The 27,687-nt window shown below is 49.5% G+C and overlaps 1 protein-coding gene across 1 annotated transcript in view; it reads left to right on the top strand.

Moving 5' to 3' along the window:
- Nucleotides 1-4,389: 4,389 nt before the first annotated feature.
- Nucleotides 4,390-27,687, top strand: part of LOC115639841 (ADP-ribosylation factor-like protein 9) — a 38,136-nt gene continuing 14,838 nt past the window's right edge. The window contains exon 1 of the mRNA XM_030542803.1: nt 4,390-4,467. The gene's annotated coding sequence lies outside the window, so the exon portion shown is untranslated. The remainder of the gene's footprint in view (nt 4,468-27,687) is intronic.

Below are 27,687 nucleotides of genomic sequence, written 5' to 3'. Positions count from 1 at the left end.
TTCGTAACTCCACCAACCCGAACGGAGTTGCGGAATCGACAGGGGGAGCCGCGGACATCAATCCCGCGCCGTGAGGACGGTGAGTAATTCGATCTTAGATACTTGGACTTCAGCTACATTATTCACGTAGCTGAAGTTGCGTATCTAAGATCGATTTTTCCCCCGTAGTGTAGACCAGCCCTGAGGGGGAGCAGCCTCTGAAAGCGATCTTTTAGTTGTCTGGGCATCAGACACATGCTGAGCATCCCCTCCCCTCCTTCCATCTCCTCTCTCTGGGCAGGGGCTGAGGGGAAATCCGTGAATAGGCCCTGCTCCCCAGCAGTCATGGGACTGAGAGAAAGACAGGCCCTGGCTTTCCCTGTTCCCTGTGGCCACAGAGGAGCCTTGCCCCCACATACAGAACATAGAGTCTAACAGAGAGCATGCCACGTGCACTGAGACTTCATGTGGCTGCCCTGAACCAATGTGAAACAAGTGCCCTAGCCTGGTGCCACAACACACAGTGTGACCAGGCTATTCAGTTGACCAGCCCTACTGATTGTAGGCAGATTTATGTACTAAATGCCACCTCATGGCTGAACTAGGGCATTTCAACATGAGGAACTGACCAGGAAACTGCAAATCCTGTAACATACACCATTTTACGTGTCCCCCAATCAATTGTAGGATTGATATATTAAAACACGCTATAGTTCGCACTTCTTTTCCCCAGCTGTACGTAACAAATTTATGGAAATAAGCTAGAGTGCTCTAAGATACCTTAATACCAGTTTATCTGCTACCACACTAAGAGTTGCAACACTGAACTAGTTTCAAAGAAACAGATTAAAAACTTTGTGCAGTACCACACCTCACAGTAGACCTAGATCAGAAAGAAAGAAGGCTAAAGGCTTGATCCTGTAGACACTTTGGTGCATGCTTAGTTACTTACCAGAGCAAAGCTGCTGAAATCAATGGAATTACCCATATGAGTAAAGTTACAATATGTTTATATGTGTTAACATAAAGACTGGGCCATCATTTTGGGCTAACCACCTGCATTTTTTAAATGTGAAATGAAAAAACAACAACAGCCGTCTTAGTTATATGCAGATACATAGGATATAAATGGAGACTGGGCCAAAAATATAAATGTAATAACATGTAATATTAGAAATGTTTTACTATTTTAACTAGGATAGCTTTGTATGTGCTATTAGCTTGAGCAGTGCAGTGATTTGCTAATGAATGAGAGGCCGAAAGAGAAACTGACTAATTTCTTTTCACTGTGTCCAAGCCAAAATAAAATGGGAAAACAATAATAAATGTCTAATCTATTAAAGTTTAAAATTCTCTGTGTGTATGATCAATGATGGTATAATAACTTGAGAAAGGAAATGATAATTTTTAAAATGGCATTTAATTTGATAGACAACATCTGTTATATCTCTAGTACCAGACATTCAAAAGAACTCAGCTCTAGAATCACAGAATCTTAGGACTGGAAGGGACCTCGAGAGGTCATCTAGTCCAGTCCCTGCCTCATGGCAGGAATAAGTATTATCTAGAACATCCCTGACAGGTTTTGTCCAATCTGCTCTTAAAAATCCCCAGTGATGGAGATTCCACAACCTCTCTAGGCAATTTATTCCAGTGCATAACCACCCTGACAGTTAGGAAGTTTTTCCCAAGGACCAAACCAACTTAAATCGTCCTTGCTGCAATTCAAGCCCATTGCTTGTCCTTGTCTCAGAAGTTAAAGAGAACAATTTTTCTCCCTCCTCCTTGTAACAACCTTTTATGTACTTGAAAACGGTTATGTTCCCCCTTCATTCTTCTCCAGACAAAACAAACCCAATTTTTTACTCTTCCCTCATAGGTCACGTTTTCTAGACCAGTGACTCTCAACCTTTCCACACTACTGTACCTGTTTCAGGAGTCTGTTTTGTCTTGTACACCCCCAAATTTCACCTCCCCTAAAAACTTCTTGCTTACAAAATCAGACATAAAAATAAGAGAGTCAGCACAGTACTGAAAAGTTGCTTACATTCTCATTTTTATCAGATAATTATAACAAATGAATTGGAATATAACTATTATACTTCTATTTTAGCTTATGGTATGCAGAGCAGTATAAACAAGTCATATGAAATTTTAATTTGTACTGACTTTGCTAGTGGTGCCTTTTATGTAGCCTGATGTAAAACTAGGCAAATATCTAGATGAATTGATGGAATACCCTTATGTACCCCCTGGGGTATGTGTACCCCTGGTTGAGAGCCACTGCTCTAGACTTTTAATCATTGTTGCTCTTCTCTTGACATCCTCCAGTATGTCCACATCTTTCCTGACATGTGCCCAGAATGAGACACACTACTCCAGCTGAGGCCTCACCAGCATGGAGTAGAGTGGAAGAATTGTCTCATGTCTTGCTTACAACACTCCTGCTAATATATCCCAGAATTATGTTTGCTTTTTTGCAACAGTGTTACACTGTTGACTCATATTTAGCTTGTGCTTCACTATGACCCCCCAGATCCCTTTTCACAGTACTCCTTCCTAGGCAGTCATTTCCCATTTTTTGTGTGTGCAGAGGTGGTCAGATTTTTTTTGGTGATAATAGTTTGACTAAAAATGCCATTTTTGTCAGGTGAAATGTTTTGGAAAAATGGTGTCTGATGAAATGTGATTTAAGGGGTAAAAAAATAAAATGTTTTAATGTTCATAGAATATCAGGGGTGGAAGGACCTCAGGAGGTCATCTAGTCAGCCCCCTGCTCAAAGCAGGGCTAATCCTCAGACAAATTTTTGCCCCGGATCCCTAAATAGCCCCTTCAAGGATTGAACTCACAACTGTGGGTTTAGCAAGCTAATGCTCAATCCACTGAGCTATCTCCCCCCTCCCCATGTTAAAATAGAACATTTTTGTTTTGAAATTACTTTTTGAAAGAAAATTATGTATAAAAATATTTTTAAAAAGTTTAAAAGGATGAAATTGTAACAATGTTTCAAGTAACCCAACATAATTTTTTGTGGGGCGAGGGAGATTTTGAATTTTGGTTTCATTCCTCAAAATGATTTTTTTAATTGTGGAATTTGAAAATCCAGGCCCTGGCCCTATCCCTATCTCTACCTCCACTGCTCCCATGTAGGCACCTGACAATTTGACCAATTCATTTAAGTGCCTACAGGAGAGCAGCTGTTGAAAATCAGTCCCACAATGTTCTTATTACAGTATCAGCCATGTTTGATTCTGTCTGCCAGGTTACATTGCTGTCCATGGTCATAGGCAGGGCCAGATGAATTCTTCTGTGAGCCCGGCCCTATTATTTTCCTGGGAGGGAGTCTGGTGCAGGGGGGGAGCAAGGTGCAGGCTCTGGCTGGGAGGCACTTACCACAGCCCACTCCCAGGCAGGCTGCCTGCCATAACCCCACGGTGCTCCCAGAAGCAGCCAGATGCTAGCACATCTCTGAGGCTGCAAGCGCTGCCCCTGTAGCTCCCGCCAATGGGAGCTGCGGGGATGGTGCTGGGGGAGCATGCGGAGCCACTCCCCCCCACCAGGTGCCCCAGAGACATTGTAGCAGTGGGCTGATTCTGGGAGCAGTGTGGGGCTATGGCAGGCAGGCACCCTGAGTGCCCCGCTGTGCCATGGCACTTTTAACAGCCCGGAGGTGGAGATTGCTGCCTGTGATTTAGGTTTGAGGGGCCCCGTTGAGCTGGGGTCCTGGGCTGCAGCCCCTAAAGCCCCTGCCTTGATCCAGGCCTGGTCATAGGCTCTGGGACTAGGGGTGCTGGGGATGCAGCAGCACCCCTGGCTTGAGGTGGTGTCCATCACACACAGGGTTTAGTTTGGCTCAGTGGCTCTCAGCCCCCATACACATTGTTCCAGCCCCCCGGCCATGCTGACACGAGCGCACAGTTCACGCCGTGGCTGGGGGCCGGGGAGGGGGTTCCAGGGCAATGTGGAGCTGGCGGAAAGCTGCTCGGGGGCTGGCCAGGACGGAGAGAGAAGAAAACACCCCCCCCCCCGGGGGGAGTCTGTAAAATACAAAACAGAACAAGCCTCCAAATGCGGGTTTTTGCAGCGCCCCTCGCAGCTGGGAGCTCGGGGTCGGGGCCGGGTGGCCAGAGGAGGAAGGCGAAGGGCGCGGCGCTGGCGGGGACCCGCTGCCGGAGCGAGGAGCCGGCTGATCGCCGCAGGGGAGGCGGTGCTAAGGCGGGGCGGGCCCGGCGGAGGTACAGCCCCCTCCCGCCTGGCTCCGGGGATCGCGCAGCCGGGCCCCAGGCCCAGGCGCTCGGCGGGGCAGAGCCGCGATGGGCAGCAGCCTGCGGCGGGCAGGGCTGGCAGGCGCGGCGCTGGTGCTCGGCGCGGGCGGGGCCTACGCCGCCTGGCGCTACCTGGCCCGGGACCCCGGGGGCCGAGCGCTGCCGCCGGAGCCGCCGCTGAAGCCGCGGGCGGGCGGAGCCTGCGGAGCGGCCGGGGAGCAGGTACGGGACGGGGAGCCGGGAGCGGGGCTCTGGCGGGGGGCCGGGCAGGTCCGTACGGCCGCGCTGGGAGATCACCGGCCGGGGCGCGGGACCCGCCCTGCTGCCCGGCCCCAGGGATTCAGCCCGCTCTCGGGCCCGGCCTCCCTGCACTCCCGGGCACAAGGAGCCGAGCCAGCCCGGGCAGGCGCTCTGCCGGCCCCCGCGCTATCGAGGCTAAGGCTGGATTAGCTGAACGGCCTTGGGGGAAATCTCCTTAGTGCCGAGCGGAAGGGGCTGATCAGAATAGAAACTGCCTGGAGCGCCCCTCCCAGCTCCGGCGCGGGGGCTGCCCGGGGCCGGGCGCGGCAGGCACCGCACAGCAGCGTCCTGCACGTGGTCACTTTAGCGGACTCCACGTTCCTTGTCTTGTCTCTTGCTGGGGCAGCTAGTGGGTGCCTGTGCCCCTGGATTGGGGCGCTGCCCTGCTGTAATGAACTGGCAACCTAGTAAAGGTTTATTTTAGCAACTAAGCCACAGGGGCTTTATCTGTCTAAGACCCACCGTGCAGAGCTTCAGAACTAGTCAGATACAAATCCTGCCATGCCAGGTGGCTGCAGCCTCACTCTTAGGCTCCTGTTAAAACCATAGACACTCCTCTTACACTCTTGATTTCTGGTACAAGAGCAAACTCTTCACACTGAAATGCAGACCAGAAGTGTGAGAGAGGCCTATGAGATTTAGGCATGTAATTCTTATTGGTCACTGAGGACAGCTGTGTGCCCGACTCCCTGGGTGCTTTTGAAAATCTCCCCCATAAGCAATGTGCTGTCTCCATCCTGTATCTACTTATTTCTTCCAGGGTAACCCAGCTTTGCCTGTCTAGGAAGAAGCAGGGCTGACTTTCACAGCCCACGTCCAGACTAACCCGCGGCATCGGCGGGTTAAAATCGATTGCTCGGGGATCGATATATCGCGTCTAGTCTAGACACGATGTATCGATCCCCAAGCGCGCTTACATCGATTCCGGAACTCCATCAACCCGAACAGAGTTCCGGAATCGACACGGAGAGCCACGGACATCGATGCCGCGCCGTCTGGACGGGTGAGTAATTCGATCTTAGATATTCGACTTCAGCTACGTTATTCCCGTAGCTGAAGTTGCGTATCTAAAATCGATTTTAATACCCTAGTCTGGACGTGGCTATAGAGAGCTGAAGAGCATTCTTAAGAGGTGAAGGATTAGCATGGTTTGAGTCTGACTAGGTGATCTCCGGCTCTTATTCCCACTTGCCCACAGTGGTGCTTGAAAAGCCTTGAAAAAAATAAATTGGGCCCAATAACCTTCTTTATCGCTGGCATAAAATCGCACCACCCTGCTGAAGTCATTGGAGTTGAAGTTTGCTTTCCCCAACCATGGTTGGGGGGCTCGGAAGTGGAAAAGCCCATCATTATCAAGTTCTTTCTTTTCTGAAAGCTCCCCCCTCTCCCCTTTGATCAAATCCCGCACTGAGCAAACACTAGAGTAATTTGGGACAGCGGGATCTGTAAGTGCAGACCCATGTGGTTGTGTAAAGCCAGGAAAGGCCTGATCCAAGGCCACTGGGAAGACTCTGTGGGTTTATGTCAGTGGAGCCCCTGGTGGTCTCAGGGCAGAGACAGCTCTTGAGTTAACTGGCCACTGTGAGTTTTCAGTTGGACTTGTAAATGTGACTTACATGTAGAAAAAGCCCTGGGCTCTGCTCTACATTGGTGCAGTAGGATTTCATAATCCTTCAAGAGCTGTCCCTGGGGGTGCTCCACTCCAGGTCAAGGTGCATCCCAATGCCTTCAATAGGCGATTTCTACAGAAGCTCCCTACAGGCCGCATGCACTGTGCCTGCCTCTCGAGCTGTCAGTGTTTGAACAGCGCGTGCACGCCCCAGGCGCCTCAGTTCCTTCTCTACCCCCCGGCTAGAGACAGAGTGCAGCAGTGTTCTCAGATGTACTCAGAGAGAGTTCTGTGTCTCTGTTTAATTTAGATAGTTTAGTCATAGAGTTACTATTTAAGAAAAATAGTTTAGTTTTTAGTTATTTAAAAAACATAAACCTCGGCTATGGACATGCCTGGCTTCAAGAGATGTGCCTCCTGCAATGAGACCATCCCTATCTCGGATGGTCATTCACAGTGTGTACGCTGTTTGGGGGAGTCTCATGTACCCCAAAAATGCATCCTCTGTAATAAGCTTAAAGCACGAACCCGCAAGGACAGGGAGCTAAGACTGAAACTGCTCCTCTTAGAAAACTGCCTCAGACCCACATCTGACTGTAGCCAGCAAAGCTCTTTAAAACCCTCCAGGGAGAAATGGCCGGCCAGCATCCTTCCCCATCAGGAGCCACTCCTCAGCAAAGTAGTCTCAAATGACTTCCCCCTCGCTAGTGCCCGCCGTTCCATGGCTCAGCACTTTTATCTCTGCAAGCACCGACTGTCAGTCGACTGCTCAGCATCCTGGTGCCGAGGCTCAGGGCTTTCAGCTGCCCGCCTCCTACAGGTCTCCCTCGGCAGCCTTTGACAGCACAGTGCCAAGAGCTGTCACGGTGCTGAGAGCACAAGCAGAGATCGCAGCACCGCCCTTCGATCTTGTGGCACCGCTTCCTCACCCGACGCTCCCGGCACCGAGCTGCCTCATGTCACCTGCCTGCCCGACAGTGCCCATGTCTGGGGCACCTACTCCTGTGGCACAATATGCATCCCCAGTGCAACCTTGAGTGCAGCAGATGCCTCTGCAGACTCTGCCTGCACCAACAGCAGCGGCACCAGCTCCACTTCCGTTAACGCTCATGCCTCTCCTGCCTTATCATTCGGCACCTGGAGTCACTGCACCACCTCAGTTTTTACATCCAGGGGCCTTAAGAGTGTCCCATACCCCCAGTCTTCACTACTCAGCACTGATCTATCACCGGGGTGTTCAGCACCCGATCTGCAGTACTCCCCTACTGCTCAAAGCCTCTCAAGTAGAGAAAGGACAGTGATCATGTTTTTCTCACAATATTCCTCTCAGGTTCACTTACCTACAAGTGGGAGACGCTCCTCCAATCCTAGCAGCTACCCACACTGGCAACTCCTGGATGGGACCACCTGCCCCCTTCCCTGGGCAATGGCCACACTGGGTCCATGGAACTACGCCATGGCACAATTGAGCGTTCACCATGCCACTCGCAGAAAAGCTGTCAGGCGCTCCCCAATGCTTTCTTACATGGATAGGCAGTTACGACCTGAAGTAGCCACTCTGCCTGCACAGGATATCACTCCCCATCCTATAGTGATACCACCACAGGAGGCCATGGTGCTGTTGTGCTCATCCACTTTCAGGAATTATTTAAAAGGGTAGCCGATGAACTCAAGATTACCCTGAAGGAGGTACTGGAAACCCACCATGAACTTACCGACATATGACAGGCTACCACCTCATCCAAAATAGCCCTACCAATTAATGGGGCCATCATGGAACCAGCTAAAATTTTAAATTATCTGGCAGACTCTGGCTATGATATCCCCCATTAGCAAGAGACTGGACTGCAAATATTTTGTCCCATCGAAGGGTTCGGAGTTAGTTAGCTAGTGGTCAAGGCGGCCAACCAGAAAAATAAGCACCAGCCTTTCCGATTTACCCTATCTGACAAGGAGAACGAGACTGGACTCCTTTGGGCACAAAGTGCATTCATCTTCCACTTTGCAAATTGAGTAACAAATTACACGGCGCTCTTAGCAAAATATGACCACGAGAATTATGCTAAAGTAGTGCAATTTATTGGTTATGTGTCAGAAGACAAACGATAACAATTTAAAGCGGTAGTGTCTGAGGGGCAATTGATCTCCTGCACAGCTCTTCAGGCCACCCTTGATGCTGCAGATGCAGCCACCAGATCCACAGCCACAGCCATCAGCATGTGGCATGCCTCATGATTTATTTCTTCCTTCTTTCCCAAGGAGATCATAGAATATCAGGGTCAGGGCCGGATTAACTTTTTGTGGGCCCAGCTCCAAACATATTTGTGGCCCCCCCGGGAAATGATTGTAAAAGGGGCCGGGGGAAAAAGCACAGTGGGGCAGGAGCTAGGGTTGGTCCCTGGAGCAAGGGACGGGCCAGGGGTAAACTGCAAACACAGCAGGGCTGAGGAGGGGGTAAACAGGATTTTCCCTGCCCCTGCCCACATAGAGCAGGTACCTACCTTCTCCCTGGTTCTAGCCCATTTTCTTCATCTCTCTCTGCACTGAGGTGCCCTTCCTCCAGTGTGACAAAGTGGGAATGTTCTTAGTTTTCTCTGGATACTCTGTGGGTGCCATTTCCCCTATATATTTCTTAAGTATCTAGGTGGTGGGATAAGTCATGTGTGATTGTTGCAGAGCGCTAGAGGGCAGGTGTGATGCTGTCTGTACAGAGAATGGCTGACACCCTGTCTCCTGGCAGCTGATGGCCTGGGCCCCTCCCCTGCAAGGTCCTAACTGAAGGTGTTGGAGAACAAAGAGATCAGGTGACCTCCTGTCCCTGGGAAAAGAGAGACAGGCCAGAGGAGGGGCTGGAGGGGGTTGCAGTTTGGAGCTGGCTGGGGAAATGGAGGGAGGCTGAGCATTGGTGTCTGGGCTCCCTACCCCACAAGATGGACCTGGCTGAGGGGTCCTGTTTTCCATACCTACAAGCTCTGTTTTAGACTGTGTTCCTGTTGTCTAATAAACCTTCTGTTTTACTGGCTGGCTGAGAATCACGGTGAATCGCAGGAAGTGGCGGGTGCAGGACCCAGACTCCCCCACACTCAGACATCCAGCAGCAGGACAGGTTCTCTTCCAGCCCCCTGGGGTGCGTGTTGAGACTGAGAGGAGCGGAGGATAATGTGGTTACTCCTATAACCGGACTTCTGGTTTCCAGTCAGCACTGCTAACCGGACATCCAAGTCCCATTTTCTATTGAAGTTTCCAGTCTAAAACTGGATACCTGGCAACAGGGCTGCCAGAAAAGCCTGAGTGGGGGGAGAGGCAAGCAATCATTTTTAAAAGTGAGAGGGCTAAGCTTTAAGCTGTGGGAAGCAAGGGGTGGATGGGCTAGGGAGTGAGAGGAGCTAGTGGGCAGGGCCATGTCTTCTGTACTGCCTAGGTAGGTTGGAGACTGCGGGGATCAACTGACACAGTATCCCCAGCCCAGGTGACGTGATGGCCAGTGGTGGATTTAGAGTTAGTGGGGCCCCCTGGCCCTGTGCTTAGCTTCATTTTTGGGGCCCCTCCTTGGGACCCAGCCAAGAAAAAGAACATTCTCTCTTATCTCCCCTACCCATGTTTTTTCATTCTTTTTTTCTTCATCCTCCTCCTATAAATAATAGCAAGTAAATTAAAATAAAGTGAGGTACCTTGATTGTTCTTGTAGTCTAACTTAGTTTTACACAGATCACTTGAAAATCACGGAGGATCTTGACAGACCACTTAATGATCTTTCCAAATATTGTAAAAACAAAAACATTGGGGTGCAGGGTCTGGCCAGGAGCTAGGGTGAGGGAGGGGGCTCAGGGTTGGGGCAGGAGGTTGGGGTGTGGTGCGCTTACCTGGGGCAGCTCCTGTTTGGTGCGAGGGGGTGCATGCGGGGGGGCGCAGGGGCTCACTTTTGGTGCTCAGGATGGGGATGGAGATGTGTGTGGGGGGGTCAGGAGTCAGGGCAGGGAGCTGTGGATTTGTGAGGGGGAGAAGCATGGCTGCCCGCAGAGCCTGTCCTGCTGCAGCAGGAGCTCCAGAAGCCAGCAGCACTAAGAGGCCCCTTTGGATCGTGGGCCAGGCACCATGGCGCCATGGTAAATCCAGTACTGATCAGAGTTGGAAGGGACCTCAGCAGGTATCTGGTCCAACCCCCTGCTCAGAGCAGGACCAACACCAACTACATCATCCCAGCCAGGGCTTTGTCAAGCCTGACCATTGATCACTATCTGTTGAGCCCGACGATCTAGCCAGCTTTCTATCCACCTTATAGTCCATTCATCCAGCCCATACTACTTTAACTTGCCAGCAAGAATACTGTGGGAGACCATATCAAAAGCTTTGCTAAAGTCAAGGAATAACACATCCACTGCTTTCCCCTCATCCACAGAGCCAGTTATCTCCTCATAGAAGGCAATTAGTAACCCTTGGTGAATCCATGCTGACTGTTCCTGATCACTTTCCTCTCCTCCAAGTGCTTCAGAATTGATTCCTTGAGGACCTGCTCCGTGATTTTTCCAGGGACAGAGGTGAGGCTGACTGGCCTGTAGTTCCCTGGATCCTCCTTCTTCCCTTTTTTAAAGTGGCACTACATTAGCCTTTTTCCACTGATCCAGGTCCTCCCCCGATTGCTTTGAGTTTTCAAAGATAATGGCCAATGGCTCTGCAATCACATCCGCCAACTCCTTTAGCACCTTCGGATGCAGCACATCCGGCCCCATGGACTTGTGCTCGTCCAGTTTTTCTAAATAGTCCCAGACCACTTCTTTCTCCACAGAGGGCTGGTCACCTCCTCCCCATGCTGTGCTGCCCAGTGCAGCAGTCTGGGAGCTGACCTTGTTTGTGAAGACAGAGGCAAAAAAAGCATTGAGTACATTAGCTTTTTCCACATCCTCTGTCACTAGGCTGCCTGCCTCGTTCAGTAAGGGGCTCACACTTTCCTTGACCACCTTTTTGTTACTAACATACCTGTAGAAACCCTTCTCGTTACTCTTAACATCTCTTGCTAGCTGCACCTCCAAGTGTGATTTGGCCTTCCGGATTTCACTCCTGCGTGCCTGAGCAATATTTTTATACTCCTCCCTGGTCATTTGTCCAATCTTCCCCTTCTTGTCAGCTTCTTTTTTGTTTAAGATCAGCAAGGATTTCACTGTTAAGCCAAGCTGGTCACCTGCCATATTTACTATTCTTTCTACACATCAGGATGGTTTGTTCCTGCAACCTCAGTAAGAATTCTTTAAAATACAGCCAGCTCTCCTGGACTCCTTTCCCCCTTATTTTAGTCTCCCAGGGGATCCTGCCCATCAGTTCCCTGAGGGAGTCAAAGTCTGCTTTTCTGAAGTCCAGGGTCCGTATTCTGATGCTCTCCTTTCTTCCTTGTGTCAGCATCCTGAACTTGACCATCTCATGGTCACTGCTTCCCAGGTTCCCATCCACTTTTGCTTCCCCTACTAATTCTTCCCTGTTTGTGAGCAGCAGGTCAACAACAGCTTTGCCCCTAGTTTGTTCCTCCAGCACTTGGACAAGGAAGTTGTCCCCCTACACTTTCCAAAAACTTCCTGGATTGTCTGTGCACTGCTGTATTGCTCTCCCAGCAGATATAGGGGAGATTGAAGTCTCCCATGAGAACTAGGGCGTGTGATCCAGTAACTTCTGTTAGTTGCTGGAAGAAAGCCTTGTCCACCTCTTCCCTCTGGTCTGGCGGTCTATAGCAGAGTCCCACCACGACATCGCCTTCTAAACTTAATGCAGAGACTCTCAGGTTTTTCTGCAGTTTCATACCGGAGCTCTGAGCAGTCATACTGCTCTCTTACATACAATGCAACTCCCCCACCTTTTCTGCCCTGCCTGTCCTTCCTGAACAGTTTATATCCGTCCGTGACTGTACTCCAGTCATGTGATTTATCCCACCAAGTCTCTGTTATTCCAGTCACATCATAATTCCTTGACCGTGCCAGGACTTCCAGTTCTCCCTGCTTGTTTCCCAGGCTTCTTGCATTTGTGTTTAGGCACTTAAGATAACATGCTGATTTTCCTGCTTTCTCAGTCTGAGACAGGAGTCCTCCCCTCTTGCACTCTCCTGTTCATGCTTCCTCCTGGTATCCCATTTTCCCACTTACCTCAGGGCTTCAGTCTTCTTCCCCTGGTGAACCTAGTTTAAAGCCCTCCTCACTAGGTTAGCCAGCCTGTTTGCGAAGATGCTCTTCCCTCTTTTCGTTAGGTGGAGCCCGTCTCTGCCTAACACTCCCCCTTCTTGGAACACCATCCCATGGTCAAAGAATCCAAAGCCTTCTCTCCAACACCACCTGCGTAGCCACTCATTGACTTCCATGATTCAACAGTCTCTACCTGGGCCTTTTCCTTCCACAGGGAGGGTGGATGAGAACGCCACTTGCATCTCAAACTCCTTTATCCTGCTTCCAAAAGCCACGTAGTCTGCAGTGATCCTCTTAAGGCAGTATCATTGGTGCTCACATGGAGAAGCAGGAAGGGGTAGCGATCCGAGGGCTTGATGAGTCTCGGCAGTCTCTCCATCACATTGTGAATCCTAGCTCCTGGCAAGCAGCACACTTCTCGGTTTTCCCAGTCGGGACAGCAGATAGATGACTCATTCCCCTCAGGAGAGAGTCCCCAGCCACCACCATCCACCTGTCGAAGATCTTCCCTTCGATGAGGACAAGCTCTTCACCTCTGCAACCAATGGAGGTCCTCCATTCCATGAAAGAATCACATGCTACGCTCAAGATCTTTAGGCATCCAGCCACTTGCAACAAAAAAGAGGCAGTACAGATATCAGCCATACCAGTGGCCACGCTACCATGCTTTTGCACAAAATCAACATTTCAGACAATATGATATGCAGCAACAACAACGCCGTAGACCCAGGACCCAACGATGTCGCCCTCCATAAACAGTGGTGACCCACCCTCCTGCCTCAAACAAACAAATCTGAAGCCTTGGTCAAGGGTATAGAAAACCTTCCACCCTCTTCAGCATCGATTTCAACCATCCATTTCTTTGGACACCGTCTGCACCCATTCCTTGCCAATTGGGAAGCTATCACTATGGACAGATGGGTCCTGGAAATTATCAGATTGAGCTGTGCCATCCCCTTCCTCTCCATACCCCCCACCCACCCTGTCCCTCTTCAGGGACCCCTCTCACGAACAGTTGCTCCGTCAAGAGGTGCAACACCTCATACAGCTAGGAATGATAGAGCGGGTACCAGCTCAACACAGAGGGAAGGGCTTTTGCTCTCACTATTTCTTGACAGAAAAGAAAGGGTACGTCTACACTACGGGATTATTCTGATTTTATGTAAACCGGTTTTATAAAACAGACTGTATAAAGTCGAGTGCACGTGGCCACACTAAGCACATTAATTCGGCGATGTGCGTCCATGGTCCGAGGCTAGCGTCGATTTCCGGAGTGTTGCACTGTGGGTAGCTATTCCGTAGCTATCCCATAGTTCCTGCAGTCTCTCCCGCCCCTTAGAATTCTGGGTTGAGAGCCCAGTGGCTGATGGGGCAAAAATCATTGTCGCGGGTGGTTCTGGGTAAATGTCCTCAGTCATTCCTTCCTCCGGGAAAGCAACGGCAGACAATCATTTCACGCCCTTTTTCCCTGGATTGTCCTGGCAGACGCCATAGCATGGCAACCATGGAGCCCATTCAGCTTTTTTTTTTTTTTTTTTTTTTTTCAGTCACCGTATGTGTACTAGATGCTGCGGACAGAGGCGATACTCCAGCGCTACACAGCAGCATTCATTTGCTTTTGCATGATAGCAGAGATGGTTACCAGTTGTTCTGTACCGTCTGCTGTCAGTGTAATTTGGCAGTGAGATGATGGTTATCTGTCCTTCTGTGCTGTCTGCTGCGATCATGGGTGCGATCAGCTGGGGGCGCAAAAGCAAAACTGGGAATGATTCCGAGTCAATCCCTCCTTTATGGTTTCTAAAAATAGAGTCAGTCCTGCCTAGAATATGGGGCAAATGTACTAGAGAAGCAGTGTATTAGAGAGTACAGCTGCTCTGTGTCAGATCCCGCAGAAATGATGAGCTACATGCCATTCACGGGGGGTGCCCCTGCAACAACCCCACCCATTGCTTCCCTCCTCCCCCAACCTTCCTGGGCTACCATGGCAGTGTCCCCCCATTTGTGTCATGAAGTAATAAAGAATGCAGGAATAAGAAACACTGAGTTTTTAGTGACATAAAATGAGGGGGAGGCAGCCTCCCGGTGCTATGATAGTCCAGGCAGGACATTAAGCAGTGTGGGGGAGAGGAGCCCAGCATCCCACTGCTATGATGGGATAAAAGGGTGTCATCAGGAGGAGGGAGAAAACTTGTTCACCTTAGCCTCCAATGATAGAACAAGAAGCAATGGGCTTAAACTGCAGCAAGGGAGATTTAGGTTAGACATTAAGAAAAAGTTCCTAACTGTCAGGGTGGTTAAACACTGGAATAGATTGCCTAGGGAAGTTGTGGAATCTCCATCTCTGGAGATATTTAAGAGTAGGTTAGATAAATGTCTATCAGGGATGGTCTAGACAGTATTTGGTCCTGCCATGGGGGCAGGGGACTGGACTCGATGACCTCTCGAGGTCCCTTCCAGTCCTAGAGTCTATGAGTCTATGATAGTCCAGGCAGTACATAATCTTTTCTTTTCACATGAAAGGGAGGGGGCTGATTGAAGCTCAGCCTCCAGTTCCTATGATGAAGATGGTTACCAGCCGTTCTGTACCATCTACTGGGAATGACTGGGAGTCATTCCTATTTTCACCCAGGCGCCCCCGGCCAGCCTCACCTGAAGCTAGCCAGGAGCACTCACGGGTTCATAAGAAGGACGGTTACAAGTCCTACTGCACCATCTGCCACCAGGAAGGGAAGAGGAGCGGATACTGCTCTTCACTGCTGCAGCATCGCGTCTACCAACAGCATGCAGTAGACATAGGGTGACACTGAAAGAAGTCAAGAAACGATTTCTTTCCCTTTTCTTTCACGTGGGGGGGGGGAGGGAGTAAACTGACGAGCTGTTCCCTGAACCACGCTGGACAATGTGTTTGACCCTACAGGCATTGGGAGCTCAGCCAAGAATGCAAATACTTTTCGGAGACTGCTGTGGACTGTGGGATAGCTGGAGTCCTCAGTGCCCCCTCCCTCCTTCCATGAGCGTCCATTTGAGTCTCTGGCTTCCCATTACGCTTGTCACGCAGCACTGTGCAGCCTGTAGATTTTTTTTTCAAACGCTTTGGCATTTCGTCTTCTGTAACGGAGCTCTGATAGAACAGATTTGTCTCCCCATACAGTGATCAGATCCAGTATCTCCCGTACGGTCCATGCTGGAGCTCCTTTTGGATTTGGGACTGCATTGCCATCCGTGCTGATCAGAGCTCCACGCTGGGCAAACAGGAAATGAAAATCAAAATTTCGTGGGGCTTTTCCTGTTTACCTGGCTGGTGCATCCGAGTTCAGATTGCTGTCCAGAGTGGTCACAGTGGTGCACTGTGGGATACCGCCCGGAGGCCAATACGTCGATTTGCGGCCACACTAACCCTAATCCGATATGGTAATACCGATTTTAGCGCTACTCTCATTGGGGAGGAGCACAGAAACCGATTTAAAGAGCCCTTTATATCGATATAAAGGGCCTCGTAGTGTGGACAAGTACAGCGTTAAATTGGTTTAACGCTGCTAAAATCGTTTTAAACGTGTAGTGTAGACCAGGCCAAAAATGGCAGATGGCGCCCTATCCTCGACCTTTGACATCTAAACAAGTTCGTCAAGAAACAGAAATTCTAGATGGTTACTCTACCAACGATAATTCCGATGCTGGAGCAGGGAGATTGTTTTTCAACCATTAACCTCCAAGATGCATATTTCCATGTCACAGTCCACCCTGCCCATTGATGTTTTCTCAGATTTGCAGTGGGAATGGAACAGCACGGATCTCATTATAGGTCCCTGGGGGACCCCTCTGTTTAACTTTCTCCACTGTGAAAACTGACCATTTATTCCTGCCTTCAGTTTCCTATCTTTTAACCAGTTACTGAGCCATGTCGGAAGGTTAGGCTAAACAAGCCTAGCTCTTGAGTCTCCTTTCATAAGATAGTTTTCCATTCCTCGGATCATCCTAGTAGCCCTTCTCTGTACCTGTTCCAGTTTGAATTCATCCTTCTTAAACATGGGAGACCAGAACTGCACACAGTATTCCAGATGAGGTCTCACCAGTTCCTTGTATAACGGTACTAACACCTCCTTATCTTTGCTGGAAATACCTCACCTGATGCATCCTAAAACCACATTAGCTTTTTTAAGGGTCATATCACATTGGTGGCTCATAGTCATCCTGTGATCAACCAGTACTCCAAGGTCCTTCTCCTCTTCTGTTACTTTCAACTGATGTGTCTCCATCCCGTATCCTCCTGGGGCTCATATTGGGTGTTGTCTCCATTGACTCTTCCCATAGGACTAGCAGCTCTTCTCTTCTTCCTTGCCCTCTCACCTTCAGCGACCACCTGCTGTGCCCCTTCTTCATTTTCCAACTCTGCAAACCTGTTCCTGAGTTCTATTTCTCCTTCACTGGCCCATCTTTTCCTCTGCCTGGTTCTCTTAGTCACATGCTTCCATCGTCCACTTTCCTCACCCAGCAGTCTTCTCTCAGAATTCTTTGCTCCTGTTTCCATCTGCAAGTCTGAGCTTTTCCCTTCATCCTCCTCATGTCTTTGCTCCGTCATCTGCTCCGACCCCCTTCTAAACTCTACCAGAGTTTCCACCTGCATCTCCAGTCCTCAGATCTTTTCTTCCATCAGCTCTATCAGGTGGCACTTCATGCAGACAAAACTCTTTTCAGGTACCCCCTCCAGGATCATGTACATGCCGCAGCTTCCACATCCAGTCATCCTCATTGTGTCTTTTACTGCTGCCTCTGTATCAGTCATAGCCTTCCCACCTACAGCCTGGTAGTGCAGGAAACACAAACCAAAACAAACCCCCAACAGGCACCAGACCACCGGCAGAACACCACCCACTCCCTTCACTGGCCTGTCAATTCCTCTGCCTAGGTCTCTAAGGCTACGTCTACACTACAGGATAAATTCAAATTAGCTTAAACTGATTTTATAAAACAGATATTATAAAGTCAATTGTGCGCGTCCACACAATTGTGCGTCCATGGTCCGAGGCTAGCGTCGATTTCTGGAGCGGTGCACTGTGGGTAGCTACTGTAAAATAATGAGGCCAATAATGTCGATTTGCGTCCACACTAACCCTAATCCGATATAGTAATATCAATTTTAGCGTTACTCCTCTCGTTTTGTAGGAGTACAGAAATTGATTTAAAGAGCCCTTTAAATCGATATAAAGAGCAGTGTAGTGTGGACGGGTGCAGCGTTAAATCGATTTAATGCTGTTAAAATCAGTTTAACAGCGTAGTGTAGACCAGGCCTAAGTCTCCCCTGCAAACTCCCACCGAAACTCCCCTGCTTACAGCTGTTTGCTGGCTCCTGTGCCTCTGCAGCCGTCTGTGCCGCTGCCTGACTGGCTGGCTACCTTTTATAGGACCCCTAAGCAGAGAAGCCCCATCCCCTAAGCAGGGCTCAGCTTCTCTCCCAGCACACTGCCCCTCCAGCCTCCACACATGCAAACTACAAAATCCAATACACACAATACAAAAACCTGCTCCTCCAACAGAACTCCCACTGAAACTCCTCTGTTTACAGCTCTGTTTGCTGGCTACTGTGCTGCTGCAGCTGCCTATGGACTGGGCTATGTAACTGAGTCACCATCAATTTTAATATGAGGCTGGAGAGCAATTAAATGGCTAGTGTACAGTATATCTCTATATCACAAGCAATTAACTTTTCTAAATTAGGGAACCACAACTTATACCCGCATAGGCCCTAATTCTGCAAATACTTAGTGCTGGGTAGTAAACACTCCGCTGTGTAGTAAGCAGCTGTGAGATCAAACTCTTACCACTTTCCTGTATGTTGTGGGTCGTGGCAGCAAAATATACACACAAACCTCCAGGATAGCTGATGACTTCAACTGCTGGCTGGAGGATGATTCATATGCAATTAGTGTGCAGTTCTTTATTTCAGTGGCCCGAGTATGCTTTTTCTGAATTATATGGATGGCTAATGCCACTGGCTGGCAGAGGTTATCATCTGATAGACGCATTTGTAAGGCCCTTGTCACACTGGGAATCTAGAAGGCAGTTTACATGGCTTGAATTGTTCTGTGTGTTCATCGAGGGTAAGACAAGAAGTACTCAGCTTAGTTTGTCGTGAGGCAGATTTAGGTTAGACACAAGGAAAAACATTCTCACTCTAAGGATGGTTAAGCACTGGAACAGGAGTCGGCATAGGCTGACCACCTAGCAAGTGTAAAAATCAGGATGTGGGATCTCTGCACTGGACGCTGTTATGAAGAGGTTAGACAAATGCCTGTCCAGGAATACTCACTCCTGCCTCAGCGTGGGGAGAAGAACTAGATGCCCTCTTGAGCTCCCTTCCAAGCCTTTGTTTATATGACAGGAGCAAAATACCAGGCTGATCGTTCCAGCTTCCAACTCCCTTGCATTTTTATTAGGCCATGATCCTTTTAAGCTCAGATTTCCCAAAATGGCTTTCTGTGTCATGTAGCAGTTAAATAGATAAATCAGGTGTTTAGCACTTACTGCAGTAACCAGTCATCCAGGCAATCGGTGCCTCTGCTGGCAGCAATGAACTCAAGGCTGATGTGCTGGTGGAATCAAAGAGCAGGGTAGTGTCAGGGTCTGTTATTTACTCCCATGCATATAACGCTCTGAAGGCCACGAGTCACATTGGCACTGGATAAGTGGGCTCAGCTCCCACTGAAATAAATAGGAGCTGTGGCTGTCTCCATTAGACCTGATACAGTCCTATATTTTCAATGTTTTCATCAATGTTATTAAGTATTCTACTATTTACAAGGTGGGAAAGCAGCACGGTATAGTGGGCATAGGCCGACCACCTAGCAAGTGTAAAAATCGGGGTGGTGGTGGTAATGGGGTCCTATATAAGATGAAGCCCCTAATATCTGGAGGTCCTGATAGTATTGGGATATCTGGTCACCCTAAATGGGCAGGGCAGCGAACCGGGAGTCAGGAGACCTGGCTTCTAGACTCAGCTTTGCCAGACCAACTGTGTTACCATATGAATCATTCATTTCTCTTGTCTGTACAGAACAGGGATAAGGATATGTCCCTTCCTTTGAGATCTGTGAATGAAAAGAGCTAAGATCCGGATAAATGATAAAGCAGTGGGAGTTAGGTGTCCAATACCTTTGAGGATCTGGGTCTAAGTGTCATTGTTATGTTCTTGTCCTTTGGGATAGCTGGTACGAATTTTCTATTCTCTTCTGTGTTATTTGCTATGGGATATACAGAGAGTTCTATGGGTACCCAAAAGCCAACTGTGGGTGCAAAACATCTGCATTAGCAACAAAACAGTGCTAGCGATCATTGGTTTAAATAGTGATGGAAGATCTAGTGACAGAAATTCACGTGGTAAAGACAAGTCTTGCTACACAAGGATGATTTTAGAGCTAAAAGCTATGTGAGTGGCACAGAGAGCTCCGAAAGCTGACACCAGAACAGATTTCATTGGGCTACAATCTAGCATTGAGCCCATCTGCAGAAAAACAAATTATACCCAGATAGAGTCCAAGGCCCTTAAGAAACTATATAAATAGGACCCACTTCTGCAGGGGAGGTCTGCAACACAGTGTTGTGCAGGCAGCATGCTGAGAGCAGTGCAGGAAGGTACTGTTGTGACTAAGGACAGTGGCTCAAACCCCCACTTTGACCTAAATCACCACGAGATCTTTAACACTTGCATGCCGTAGAGACCCGTCATTTCAGAACGAAGCTAGCCAGCTGCTGCAGCACCAGAGAGTGAGCATGGCGGGATGTACAGCACGCTGGGCTTTGCAGTGCTAGCTGTAATACACAACCGTGTGCCTACACCTCTGCGATGGTGTGACTCCCACATCCAGCGCTGCCCAGCATTGCTCATCCCAGGTGACGCTCATGCACCTAGTGGCCCCTCATCCCTGCTCGACAGGCCCCGGGCGGTGGGGTGGCATGGAGCCTCCTGCAGCTGCTCCTCCGGGCCAGCAAGGGTTGTGCTGCAGAGGAACGGTGGGTGACCAAGCTGCCTCTCTAGTTCAACCCTCTATCCCCTGGCCCCAGCTGGGAACAGGCCGCATGGCGCAGCTGGGGGGAGGTGGCTGGGTGCCCGGTGCCCTGCCAGCACAGGAGGTGAGAGGGGTCATGGGGAGCAGCTGGGGGCTGGAACCAGGAAGCTCATGGAGATCAAACCATCCTGGGTAGCCTCCACCATCCTGTCCTAGCCCCCCCAAACCAGAGACAAAGGCCCTCTCCTGTCAGCCCACCTTCCCCCCCATGCCGGGATGGGGGGACGGCTCTGTCTGCTCTCACCATGTGCTGGGCGGATCTCATGTGTTTTCTCATCAGTGAGAAATGAGCCGTGTGGGGCTGCATGAAACCTGGTGTGGCTGGCCCCCAGAATCCTGGGCAGTGGTCCTTGCTCTTGCCGAGCCTCATGGGAGCTGCTGGGGGAGGCATCGATTTATTTGGGGATCCTAGTCTGAGGACCAGCTGAGCAAATACACCAGTGGGAGAGCAGAAGGGGGAATGGGTCTGGCCTCCCCTTCTAAAAATAACCCTGTAGCAATAGCCCTAAGCAGTGCATAGGGCTCTTGTCCATGCCTGTGTGTGCCATCCTTGCCATCTAGCATAAGGATCAGAATCATATGTCCCTCCACCTCATCCCATCAGTGGTGGTGACCACCTTGGGATAACACACACCAGGGGCTCACAGCATGTATACAGTTTGTGAGGCTGTCGCTTGCATTGCAGTGGAAGAGAAATGCTGATGTCCTTTTTAAAAAAAAAAAATGGGGAGGGGGAAGTATCTAGCTAAAGCCCTGTCCAGTTCTGAACAGCTGGTAAAAACTAAGTGCCAAGTCAGATTATCAGATCCTACAAGAACATAATGTACCTTTGTTCTTTCTGCAGCAACAAACAATATTCCAGTAGCTGTGCTAACTGATAATGCTAGTCTACAAACAAAGGCTTGGCTTGATGATATTAAATGTGCATTGAAGGTCATAGAATACCAGATACAGAAGGGACCTCAGGAGGTCATCTAATCTAACCCAACCCCTTGCTCAAAGCAGGGCCAATCCCCAGACAGATATTTGCCTAGATCCCTAAAGTGGCCCCCTCAAGGGCTGAACTCACAACCCTGGGTTTTGCAGGTAAATGCTCAAACCACGGAGCCATCCCTACTTAAACAGATGTGAATATATTAATCCAGATACATTCAAAGCTCGGAAGACACAGGCATTTGCCAAGGAGAATACATTGATATTGGTAGAGAAACACTTATTTTCAGGCTCCTAAAAGGGTGCCTTTAAACAAAGGAGACTAAGATGTTTTGTTTCGAAAGCCATGGCAGTATTCTGTTAATGCGGGCTGAGAAACCTGTAGGAGCACCAATGTGTCTGACTCACCGTGCAGGCAGGGAGCGGTCTCTTTTACAGAATGACTGGGATGTTGGAAAATGGAAAGAGTTCCAAACAAACTGATGATGTCTCTATAAGGTCCTTGCAACAAGCTAACTTCACACACTTTGAGTAGTCCCACTGAAGGCAGTGGAGTTACCCAGTGTATAAAGAAAACGTATGTGTAGCTATTTGCAGGATCAGGTCTAATTTGATACATTTCTGCAGGGCCGTCTTTAGGATTTATGGGGCCCTATGCAGTATTGTTAAACTTGTACCCTATGGCTGACGGCAGCCCAGGCTCTCAGCCTAAGGGGCGGGGAGAGACAAGGCAGCAAAGGATACCGAGCCGCCCAGCCTGCCTCACGGCAGCGGAGAGTCACAGTTCCCCGTAGAGACCCCCGTACCCTCTCCCTCATGGAGAATGTGCGGTGCTGGCGCATTCGGCTCTGTGAATATGGCCCCTGCCTAAGGAGACTGCAGGGTGTCCTGAGTGTGCAGGAGCCAACCCACTCTTACCTGCTGTCATGGGCAGTGGGTGAAGCAGCCACTTGGGGAAGCTAGCTCCCCAGCTCACCTCTTCTGCCTGTGGCCCCATGCATACTCCACCCCTGCTCTGCCCCAGGCACTGCCCCACTCTACCCAGGCCCCACCCTCTCCCCACGGTCTCCCTCTTCTCTTCCCTCCCCCTCCCTGATCACCCCCTGTCATAAACAGATAGCTAAGGGTTAATGTCTCTTTCACCTGAAACACCTGACCAGAAAACCAATCAGGAAACCGGATTTTTTCAACTTTGGGTGGAGGGAATTGTGTGTCTGAGTCTTTTGTCTGTCTGCCTGCTTTCTCTGAGCTTTGGAGAAGTACTTTCTACTTTCTAGTCTTCTGTTTCTAAGTGTAAGGACAAAGAGATCAGATAGTAAGTTCTATGGTTTCTTTTCTTTGGTATTTGCATGAATATAAGTGCTGGAGTGCTTTGATTTGTATTCTTTTTGAATAAGGCTGTTTATTCAATATTCTTTTAAGCAATTGACCCTGTGTTGTATCATCTTATACAGAGAGAACATTTGTATTTTTTCTTTCTTTTTTATATAAAGCTTTCTTTTAAGACCTGTTGGAGTTTTTCTTTACTTCAGGGAAATTGAGTCTGTACTCACCAGGGAATTGGTGGGAGGAAGAAATCAGGGGAGGTCTGTGTGTGTTAAATTGGCTAGCCTGATTTTGCATTCCCTCTGGGGGAATAGGAAAGTACTTTTGTTCCAGGATTGGGAACGGAGAGGGGGAATCACTCTGCGTAGTTTCACAGAGCTTGTGTCTGTGTATCTCTCCAGGAGCATCTGGAGGGGGGAAGGGAAAAGGATTATTTCCCTTTGTTGTGAGACTCAAGGGATTTGGGTCTTGGGGTCCCCAGGGAAGGTTTTTCAGTGGGACCAGAGTGCCCCAAAACACTCTAATTTTTTGGGTGGTGGCAGCAGTACCAGGTCCAAGCTGGTAACTAAGCTTGGAGGTTTTCATGCTAACCCCCATATTTTGGACGCTAAGGTCCAAAATCTGGGAATAAGGTTATGAGATGGTGTGCAGCGGTGGGATCTAGACAGAATCCAGAAGCCAGTAGGAATATTATATTTTTCTTTTCTCTGCTAAGGGCTTTTTAGCAGAGAGAAACAGTTTGGTTTTAAAAGGGAACCAGAGAGAATTTTTTTTTTCTGCTCTCTCTAGCAGTTTGTGGTTTGCATGTTAAGCGAGAAGACTGTTGAGGGTCTTTTGTCATGCAATAGCCCTCCCATTAGGTGGCAAGTACCAGCACTTATATGCATGCAAATAAAGTGGTTTTTCTGGTTTCCCTTAATTGAACATTAGCTAGAGAGAGAAAGGGAAAAAAACACTGTTGCTAGGCAGACTTCAGGAGGCAACAGAGCCTGCAGTTCAAAAGAGAAACACCGGAGGGCACCCCAACACAAGAAAACAGGAACCATGTCTACCAGGACAAAAATGGAGGCCGAAGACCAATTCAAAGAAGCTGAACACAGGCGAGAGATGGAAAAACACAAACAGGAACTAGAAATAAAACAAAAAGAGATGGAGATAAAAGAAAAGGAAGAAAACATGAAACTGGCAGCCTTCCAAAGAGAACAGGCAGCCCAAGAGGCAGCACACAAAAGAAAACTAGAAGAAGAAGAGGTGGCCTACCGAAGGAAACAAGCAGAAGATGAGGCGGCCCACTGCCGAGACATGGAAAAACACCAAAAAAAAATGGAAAAACAACAAAAACAAATGGAAAAAGAAAATGAAGAGAAGGAAAAACAGAGGAAACATGAACTGGAGTTGGCAAAAGCTGGGCTGCATGTGCCAGCCACCCCTAACAACCCGGCGCCAATTATTGCTCCACAGCACAGAAAATTTCCCACCTACAAGGCAGGTGATGACACCGAGGCCTTCTTGGAAAATTTTGAAAGAGCCTGTCTTGGGTACAGCATCCCCGAAGACCAGTACATGGTAGAATTAAGGCCACACCTCAGTGGACCTTTAGCAGAGGTGGCAGCTGAAATGCCCAAGCCGCAAATGAATAACTATAAACTTTTTCAAACCAAGGCCAGATACCGGATGGGGATAACCCCAGATCATGCCCGTCGGCGCTTCAGAACCCAAAAGTGGAAACCAGAGGTGTCATTTCCCAAACACGCCTACTACATTGCAAAAAACTATGAGGCCTGGTTAACAGGAAACAACATTCAAACCTTGGAAGAAGTGAACCTCCTCATACAAATGGAGCAGTTCTTGGATGGTGTTCCTGAAGACATCACACGGTACATACAAGATAGAAATCCCAAAACTATCGCTGAGGCGGGGGAGATTGGAGCCAAATGGATGGAACTGGCAGAAAGCAAAAAAGCTACTGTCAAGGGGAACGATTACCCCAGGGGGCACACAGACCATAAACCCTACAACCGAGGACAGCCAAAGACCCTACATACCACCCAAGTAAAGCCACAGATACCCTACTCTTCAACCTCACCAGTCTCCAGTAACTCACCTCGGTCCAGTGACCCATCAGATGGAAGATGCTTTAAGTGTAATGAACTGGGACATATCAAGGCCAACTGTCCCAAGAACACCATGCGAGTGCAATTCATTACACCACCATCACCCCAAAGATCCCCAGGCCCAGATGCCTCTCAAATACCCTTGGAGCGAAGGGAAAATTTGAGAGTGGGCGGAAAGAAGGTTACTGCGTGGAGAGACACGGGGGCACAAGTGTCAGCTATCCACCAATCCTTCGTTGACCCCAAATTCATCAACCCAAAGGCCAAAGTTACAATTTACCCCTTCATGTCACAAGCTGTAGACTTGCCTACAGCTCAACTGCCTGTCCAGTACAAAGGCTGGTCAGGAATGTGGACTTTTGCAGTCTATGACAATTATCCTATCCCCATGCTACTGGGGGAAGACTTGGCCAACCAGGTGAGGCGGGCCAAGAGAGTGGGAATGGTTACCCGTAGCCAAACCAGGCAAGCTTCCAGACCCATTCCTGTTCCTGAGCCGTCCACAGAAGCCCCGTCTGTGTTACCAGAGACCCAGACAGAGGCAGTGGACCCGGATTCCATGCCTACCACTGAAACAGCCACAGCATCTCCAGTCCCAGGCCCGGAACTGGAACCGCAACCAGCACCAGCAAGTGCAACCACATCTTCAAACTCAACGCCAGAGGGCGCCAGCGAGCCAGAACTGGCAGAAGCACACGACAGCCATACCCAAAAGGCTCAGCCAGAGCCTGAAATACCCTCAGGTGCACCAGCGGAGAGCGGTTCACCAGCAACGGAAACAACCCCATCACCTACATCGCTTCCAGAGGGACCAAGCCCAAGTCCACAGTCTGAGGAAGAACTGGTGACCCCAGCCTCAAGGGAACAGTTCCAGGCTGAGCAGGAAGCAGATGACAGCCTTCAGAAAGCGTGGGCGGCGGCACGGAGCACCCCACCGCCTCTCAGCTCTTCTAATCGATCCCGGTTTGTTATAGACCAAGGACTTTTATACAAGGAAATTCTTTCTGGTGGACACCGGGAGGAATGGCAGCCGCAAAAACAGTTGGTGGTTCCAACTAAGTACCGGGGGAAGCTCTTAAGCTTAGCCCATGATCATCCCAGTGGCCATGCTGGGGTGAACCGAACCAAGGACCGGTTGGGGAAGTCCTTCCACTGGGAGGGGATGGGCAAGGATGTTGCCAAGTATGTCCGGTCTTGTGAGGTATGCCAAAGAGTGGGTAAGCCTCAAGATCAGGTCAAGGCCCCTCTCCAGCCACTCCCCATAATTGAGGTCCCATTTCAGCGAGTAGCTGTGGATATTCTGGGCCCTTTCCCAAAAAAGACGCCCAGAGGAAAACAGTACGTACTGACTTTAGTGGACTTTGCTACCCGATGGCCAGAAGCAGTAGCTCTAGGCAACACCAGGGCTAACACTGTGTGCCTGGCCCTAACAGACATCTTTGCCAGGGTAGGTTGGCCCTCTGACATCCTTACAGATTCAGGGTCTAATTTCCTGGCAGGGACCATGGAAAAACTGTGGGAAACTCATGGGGTGAATCACTTGGTTGCCACCCCGTACCACCATCAAACCAATGGCCTGGTGGAAAGGTTCAATGGAACTTTGGGGGCCATGATAAGAAAATTCATCAACGAATTCTCCAATAATTGGGACCTAGTGTTGCAGCAGTTGCTGTTTGCCTACAGGGCTGTACCACATCCCAGTTTAGGGTTTTCACCATTTGAACTTGTGTATGGTCACGAGGTTAAGGGGCCATTACAGTTGGTAAAGCAGCAATGGGAGGGGTTTACGCCTTCTCCAGGAACTAACATTCTGGACTTTGTAAGCAACCTACAAAGCACCCTCCGACACTCTTTAGCCCTTGCTAGAGAGAACCTAAAGGATGCTCAAGAAGAGCAAAAGGCCTGGTATGACAGACATGCCAGAGAACGTTCCTTCAAGGTAGGAGACCAGGTTATGGTCTTGAAGGCGCAACAGGCCCATAAGATGGAAGCATCATGGGAAGGGCCATTCACGGTCCAAGAGCGCCTGGGAGCTGTAAACTACCTCATAGCATTTCCCAATTCCTCACTAAAGCCTAAAGTGTACCATGTTAATTCTCTCAAGCCTTTCTATTCCAGAGACTTACAGGTTTGTCAGTTTACAGTCCAGGGAGATGATGCTGAGTGGCCTGACGGTGTCTACTACGACGGAAAAAAAGACGGTGGCGTGGAAGAGGTGAACCTCTCAACCACCCTGGAACGTCTGCAGCGGCAACAAATCAAGGAGCTGTGCACTAGCTTCGCCCCATTGTTCTCAGCCACCCCAGGACGGACTGAACGGGCATACCACTCCATTGATACAGGTAATGCTCACCCAATCAGAACCCCACCCTACCGGGTGTCTCCTCATGCCCAAGCTGCTATAGAACGGGAGATCCAGAACATGCTACAGATGGGTATAATCCGCCCATCTACCAGTGCATGGGCATCTCCAGTGGTTCTGGTACCCAAACCAGATGGGGAAATACGCTTTTGCGTGGACTACCGTAAGCTAAATGCGGTAACTCGTCCGGACAACTATCCAATGCCACGCACTGATGAGCTATTGCAAAAGTTGGGACGTGCCCAGTTCATCTCTACAATAGACTTAACCAAGGGGTACTGGCAAGTACCGCTAGATGAACCTGCCAAGGAGAGGTCAGCATTCGTCACCCATGCGGGGGTGTATGAATTCAATGTCCTTCCTTTCGGCCTTCGAAATGCACCCGCCACCTTCCAGAGGCTGGTAGATGGTCTACTAGCTGGACTGGGAGAATTTGCAGTTGCCTACCTCGATGATGTGGCCATTTTTTCAGACTCCTGGCCCGAACACCTGCTCCACCTGGAAAAGGTCTTTGAGCGCATCAGGCAGGCAGGACTAACTGTTAAGGCCAAAAAGTGTCAAATAGGCCAAA

This window comes from Gopherus evgoodei, unplaced genomic scaffold (assembly GCF_007399415.2).
Source record: "Gopherus evgoodei ecotype Sinaloan lineage unplaced genomic scaffold, rGopEvg1_v1.p scaffold_135_arrow_ctg1, whole genome shotgun sequence".
In the NCBI taxonomy this organism is placed as follows: domain Eukaryota; kingdom Metazoa; phylum Chordata; order Testudines; family Testudinidae; genus Gopherus; species Gopherus evgoodei.
The sequence above is the reverse complement of the archived record's forward strand: the minus strand, read 5'-3'. Positions and strand labels throughout refer to the sequence as shown.